General features: G+C 43.0%; 1 non-coding gene across 1 annotated transcript; it reads right to left on the reverse strand.

Annotated features, from left to right (window-relative positions):
- Positions 1–3,846: 3,846 nt before the first annotated feature.
- LOC143289350 (5S ribosomal RNA) lies at positions 3,847–3,969 on the reverse strand. Its single transcript, XR_013056236.1, has one exon. It is a non-coding gene; the product is annotated as a 5S ribosomal RNA (ribosomal RNA).
- Between the last annotated feature and the right edge of the window lie 3,531 nt (positions 3,970–7,500).

The raw sequence follows: 7,500 nt of genomic DNA on the forward strand, positions 1-7,500 counted from the left end.
CACACACACACACACACACACACACACACACACAGAGTGCACACACACACATACACACACGCAGTGGGGCACACACACACACACACACACACACACACACACACACACATACGCACGCACGCACAAACATAGCATGGGAATTCATAGCATGGAAATTCATCCCCCTCACACACACACACACACACACACACACATTCACACGCACGCACACACACACACACACGCACACGCGCGCGCACACACACACACACACACACACACACACACACACACACACAGCATGCAAATTCATCCCTCCATTCCCCCCCCTACCCCCACCCCCCCTCCTTCTCTTCCCCCACTCCCCCATCAACACCCTCTACCCTCACTCAGTGCCTTGAAAAAAAAACCAGAACTCGCCGATACTAACTGATAATACTGTGTTGGCTTTTCTGGCCTCGGTTCGTAGATGGCGTCTTTTTTTGTTTTTTTTCTTGTCTTTTTTTTTTTCAGTCCTGACATTTTTTTTTTTAAAGAGTGAGGAGTGGTGGTTGGGGGGAGGGGGAGATGGGGGGAGGGGAGAGGGGGATCGGGGGTGGGGGGGGGGTGGGGGGTTGGGCGGAGGGGGTGTGATCACTGACACACACGTAGGAGATTATGTGAGGTCATTAAACAAAAGGTTAGCACAGTGAGAAAGAGAAAGAGGTGGGTGGTGGTGGTGGTGGGGGGATGGAGTGTGATAGTGGGTGGGTGGGTGGGTGGTGATGGTGGAAAGGGGGACGGGGGGGCGGGGGGCGGGGGAAATGATTGAGGGTCAGAAAACAAAGATCAAATATTGATGTTGGGGCGGACTTTGGAGATGATACCAAAGGAAAGGTTTAAGAGGGGGTGGGGGTGTGTGGGGGCTGGGGGTGGAGATCATTGAAACAATAATGAGAGAGAGACAAGACACACACACACACACACACACACACACAGAGAGAGAGAGAGAGAGAGAGAGAGAGAGAGAGAGAGAGAGAGAGACAGGCAGACAGATAAGAGACAGAGAGAAACAGAGACAGAGAGACAGACAGAGACAGAGACAGACAAAATGACAGAGTGATAGAGACAGAGAAGCCAGACAAACAGAGAATGAGAGAGACAGCCAGAGAGACTGAGAGAAACAGACAGAGAGACAGAGTAACTGCGAAAGAGAGAGGGGGTGGAGAGAGAGAGAGAGACTGGGAGAGAAAGAGAGAGACAGAGAGAAAGAGAGAGACAAATGTAAGCATAGACATAGAGAGAGAGGCGGGTATGGTGGAGAGAGAGAGAGGGAGAGAGAGAGAACTCAGAACCGTTTTAATAACGGTAAGGCCACCGACCTGTATACATATGAATGCACGTGTTGTACACACACACACACACACACACACACACACACACACACACACACCACACACACACACACACACACACACACACACACACACACACACACACACACACACACACATGAAAACCCAATCTTGTGTTGGATGAACAACAAAATGTTAGAAAGAATAAACAGATAATAAAACAAGACTAAATAAAAAGCTAAGGGTAATTGAAAAACATGTCTTTCATCAAAGACTGAGCGCTTTCTGCTCTCTGTTTTAACGCATAAAAAATAGACATTGCTACATCTCTTGACACAATGCTGTTGATATTTTGAAGTAAGTGGAGTAATATGGGAATCCTTAAATTTTGTATATGCTTGGATAAGTATTTCTTTCTCAGAATATCGTATTGTGGACAAGTTGCCAGTACACGAATTTCGTCTTCGTACCCTTCACAAAAGGTACAGTTTTTCAGGCTATCCTTGTAACGCTCATTAACTTTAAGTTCGTTTACTCCAAATCTGAATTTAATGAAAGATGATCTGAATTTGGAAATGGTAACATCAAATGAATATTTTTCTGGCTGCAACAATGCTTTTAAGGAACGGTATGTTTTATAACGATTACTACTATATAATTTGCTTGACCAGTCGTGTTTATAACAGTCCACCATACGTTGTTTAAATGTTCTAAGGAAAGTTTTCTCGTTTCCTACATCACCATTAAACCAAACTTCAGTATCACAGTGCGCTAATGCAGCTATCAATGTACAGAGGATACCTACCTGTATCACCGTATACCATTGCGTTCAGCGTTTGGTGCTTACATTAAAAAAAAATCGTTGACATGCAAATAAATTAACTGATTCTAGCGTTTTAAAATGCATAGTTCCCCATAATTCTGATGCATACAGCAACATGGGTTTCACTTGTGCATCAAGCAGTTTAAAGAACACAATTATACCCATGGTCCCAAGATTCTACATTGCACGCATGATTTCGACCACCCTGCCTTTTGCATTGCCCACATATTCTTTTAACGCAGAAACAAAAGTTAGTTTGGTAGTCAAGCGGAAACCTAAGTATTTATAACTATTTACAATTTCAATTTCCTCACCATTACAAAACCATTTTTCAGTTTTTGACAAATGACCACCTTTTCTACAAATCATTATTTTTGTTTTGCTCAGATTTACTTTTAGTCCGAGAGGTTTTGATGCTTTTTCAAGATTGTTTAGTTGATTTTATAATCCAACTGGAGTTGAAGAGAATAAAGCAATGTCATCTGCAAACAGCAAGAGAAATATTTCCTGTAAACCAGGTATGAACTGAAAACCATGTTTTCCATTTGTATTAATCTCATCAGCAACTTCCGAAATCAAGAGTGAAAAGAGCAACGGATATAACAAACAGCCTTGTTTTACTCCAGCTGGGCAGTCAAAGAATTCTGATATAACAGGACCCCAGCGAACACAGGACTGTACGGAGCTATACATTCCTTTGAGCATGCGGATCATTTTGGTTGACATTTTTATCTTTTGAAGTACTGCCCACAAACTATCACGGTTAACTGAATCAAAAGCTTTCATGTAATCAATGAATGCGATATATAGTTTGCTCTTCTTCGCGCCATAGAGACATTTTTGCGTTATATTAAACAGATTAAAAATATGATCAAATGTGAGGTATTTCTTCCTAAAACCAGCTTGCTCTTCGATAATTTTCCCTTCCCTTTCAGCCCAGTCATATAATCTTTTATTCAAAATTGATGTGGATACTTTGCTTACGATGATCAGTAAAGAAATACCTCTATAAATCTCTGGATTGTTCGCATCACCGTTTTTCAGCAATGGAATTATGACTGAGCGTGTCCAGTCTGAAGGGAAGTAACCACTATCAAAAATGTTGTAAAGTAACTAGGTTAAAAAGGGAGCAATTATATTGTCTGAAGCTTTGATGAATTCACCCCCTACATCATCCAGACCAACAGCTTTTCCACATTTCAGTCTATGAATCGCACTTTCAACTTCATCAAGACTTATCTCAGCATCAAGATCCCGAACTACTACATCATCTTCAGTATCTGCTGGGAATATTACATCTTCATTTTTATTTTCTGCCAATTCTTAGACATGTTCATTAACATTGTCCAAATTGTTCTGCTGACATAAAATTTCACTGGAAATATTTGTTTCCAAGTGACAATTGGAATGTCAGGTTGTTTTTTCACTTTTACGTTCAGCTGATTTTTATTGTAGACCAAAAAGTCTGGCTGTCATTTTTGTTCTCTTTAGTAAAGAATCACGTAAGGAATTCTGATAGTTTTTCTTTTTTTTCTTTTCTTCTAGAAGTGACTGGTAACAAGCTCTGTGATCACTCAGTTTCAGTTTCAGTAGCTCAAGAAGGCGTCACTGCGTTCGGACAAATCCATATACGCTACACCACATCTGCCAAGCAGATGCCTGACCAGCAGCGTAACCCAACGCGCTTAGTCAGGCCTTGAGAAAAATGAATGCCAACAGCACCCGGAGTTCCCAGGCGGTCACCCATCCAAGTACTAACCGGGCCCGACGTTGCTTAATTAACTTCGGTGATCGGACGAGAACCGGTGTTTTCAACGTGGTATGGCCGTTGGCTGTGATCACGATATAAGATACCGTGACTTTTCTCTCCCCAATGGGTAAAACGGGAGCTCGCACGTCTGACGACACGCTTGTACTCTCTGCATTCCATGTCAAACCATTTGTTGACACTTGTGGTTCGTTGGCTACCACCATAATGTATCATCCTACGCATGCAGTCAGCTGCTTGGAGTAAAATGTTAACACACTTTGAAAGGGCACCGTATTTATTTATTTATTTATTTATTTATTTGTTTTGTTTTGTTGTTTTGTTTTATTTTATTTTTCAAGGCCTGACTAAGCGCGTTGGTTTACGTTGCTGGTCAGGCATCTGCTTGGCAGCTGTGGTGTAGCCTCCTTGAGCTACTGGTACTGATACTGTTACTACAAAGACATCTTCTGGCATGTGGATTCATCAGGCAAAATGATAAGAGTGAGAGAGTAAGAGAAACACAGAGAGAGAGAGGAGGGAGAAGAGGAGGGAGGGGGAGAGGGAGAGCGAGGCAGAGAAAGGGAAAGAGAGAGAGGAGAGGGAGAGAGAGGGGGAATAGAGAAAGGGAGAGAAAGAAAGAGAGGGAGTTAGAGAGAGAGGGGTGAGGGAGAGAGAGGCAGAGAAAGGAAAAGAGAGAGAGGAGAGGGAGAGAGAGTGTGGAAGAGAAAGGGAGAGAGAAGGAGAGAGAGGGACAGAGGGAGAGAGAATGAGAGAGGGGAGAGGGAGAAAGAGTGTGGGAGAGAGAGGGAGAGAGACGGAGAGAGGGAAAGAGAGAGAGAGGGGGAGAGATAACGAAAACGAGAAAGGGGGGAGGGGGGAGACGTTGAGAGGGGAGAGATGGGGATGTGAGTGGGGGGGGGGGGCGGGGGCGGGGGGGGGGGGGGGCGGGGTAGGGGAGAGTCATCGATAGAGCTGTGCGTGTGTCAAGCGGTTGTTAGGTCTGATACCCTTTAGACAACAATCATACACTCCCATTCTACTAGCATTCGTTCCAGCCTTTCAGGGAAATTAATCATGCAAGCCATGCGTTTTATGAGTGGAGGGGATTGGGGGAGGGGGGGGGGGCAATGGGGGGATGAGGGGGGGAGGGGAAGGTGTCGCGTTTTGAAGTGGGGGAGAGGACGGGGATGGAGATTGGGGTGAGGGTGGCACAGAGAGAGAGAGGGGTGAGGGAGCGGTGGGGGGGCGGGGGGGGGGGGGGGGGGGGGGGGGGCTGGTACACAAAGGTCCATGCTCGGACTGAGAGCCAGAGAGTCTGGAGCCTATGATGTTACACCCTGTGTGATGTATGTGACAGGTTTTTGACTCACTTGTGTAAACAAAGTGAGTCTATGTTTTAACCCGGTGTTCGCGGTTGTCTGTGTGTGTGTGTGTCTGTGTGTGTGTGTGTGTGTGTGTGTGTGTGTGTGTGTGTGTCCGTGGTACACTTTAACATTGACATTTTCTCTGCAAATACTTTGTCAGTTGACACCAAATTAGGCATAAAAATAGGAAAAATTCAGTTCTTTCCAGTCATCTTGTTTAAAACAATATTGTACCTCTAGGATGGGCACAAAACCTTTTTTAAATGAAGCCTAATTATATGCAAACTGCATTTACTGTTATATTTATATTTTTTGTATTCTCTAAACTTGGCACTTTGATCTGATATTCTGACCCAACAACAAGAGCAGTCATTTTTATCATTTTTTGTTCAAACAGGAACTTCTTTTGCTAAGCATGGAATTTTTATTTATTTTGCAAACGTTTTGGTGCAGATAGTAAAAAAGGGAAATCACTCTGTAATTAATGCTAGGGGACTTAATTTATCACAAGTGAGTCTTGAAGGCCTTGCCTCTCTTGTTAAGTATTGGACTTGGCCCAACAGAAAAGTAACAGCTGCATCATCAATGGTTTCTACATTGCAGTAGGAAATCATTTACAGCTTAGTGTTTTGTGAAGGGACTATGACTCTCAAACTAGGAGAGAAAAAAACCAAAAAACAACTGCACTGGCTCTTAGTGCTGCAGCCTTGGAAGGCTAGTTGGCCTTTGGGAATCATTTCCAACGCCGACCAGTCCTTAAAATTCCCCCTTTCATTACCAAACTCGCATTTATGCAGCAGCTAGGTAGAGGACCCATGTCACTGAAGGGTGACCAGATCATGGGTCTGTTGTCCATGAACCTACTGCTCTTTATGTTAGGTGGAAGGATAGGCGGGTTATGGCGTTCGATAGGTTATGGAAACAAGAATATACCCAGCATGCACACCCCCGAAAACGGAGTATGGCTGCCTACATGGCGGGGTAAATAAATTTTAAAAAAAACGGTCATACACGTAAAATGTTACATGTCTGTCTAAGTGTGTATGTGTGTGCGTCTGAAATCTGATTGAATGACACAGGAAACGAATGATGAGCCGGCGCCCAGTGGCAGCCGTCAGTCGGCTCTACCCAGGTAGGCAGCCTGTGGTGCAAATGTCCCCGTGTATGTAAAGCGCTTAGAGCTTGGTCTCTGACCGAGGATAGGCGCTATATAAGTATCCACATCAATCAATCAAATAGGCCATATTTTCTACACATCACAGGGGGAATCCCCAGCTATTCTCCGACACCATATGTTGTGTGTGTTTGTGGCACAAGGCAATTTTGCACTCTAAATTGACTGGCAGTGAAAGGGTTTTAAACCCTCTAGGCCGAGAGAGTGGGTATGTAGCTTGGGCAAGACACTCTCCAGTATAATCAGATTCTAGCCCAGCAGATAGTCGGGACAGCAGTTGCTTCTTCTGTTGTTCTGATGGTCATAGTTGGACATGACTATCATACAAATTTGTTGTTGTTTTTTTGAAAGTATTGTAGTGTTAGTGTTAATTTATTCAGTGCTGGGAAGAAAACACAACTTAATCTAAGTAAAATCATAATAAAACTTGGAAAGGGTGTGTAACCTTTGTTACATCTAAAACATACTTGTCAGTATGTTCAAAGTTTGATTTGTTTTGTTGCAAATCACTATCATTAGCGTGTGTGTGTGTGTGTGTGTGTGTGTGTGTGTGTGTGTGTGTGTGTGTGTGTGTGTGTGTGTGTGTGAATAGAATAGAATACTTTTTTTTATGGTCATAAAACCTTAAAGTTAATAAGACACAACGAAACATAAACATGAGCATATTAAGAAGAGAAACATTCATGAACAAATTTCGCCATCCTTGGCTGTAATTCTGTTAGAAGAATCAATTCACTAGGCTTTGCATTTGGACGACATATATCGATTAGGAATCTGTGTCCGTAAGTACTGTACTTTACACAATTGTCTAAAAGGTGAATCTCATCTTCTAAATTGTTACAAGTATCACACAGTCTTTGTTCTTTCGGTGTATTTTTTTATCTTCCCTGTTCGATTTGTAAGTCATGGGCGCTGATTCGTGACATGGTCAGTGCTTTTCTGTGTTGTGTATTTCCTGTATTCTTTAAATACAGTTCAATGTTATAATTTGTCACAGCGTTCATGTACAATTCTAATTTAGATGAACTGTTATGTTCCTGTTTCCAAGATTTTACATTATTATTCATTTTCAAGCT

The sequence above is a fragment of the Babylonia areolata genome, chromosome 13, assembly GCF_041734735.1.
Source record: "Babylonia areolata isolate BAREFJ2019XMU chromosome 13, ASM4173473v1, whole genome shotgun sequence".
In the NCBI taxonomy this organism is placed as follows: domain Eukaryota; kingdom Metazoa; phylum Mollusca; class Gastropoda; order Neogastropoda; family Buccinidae; genus Babylonia; species Babylonia areolata.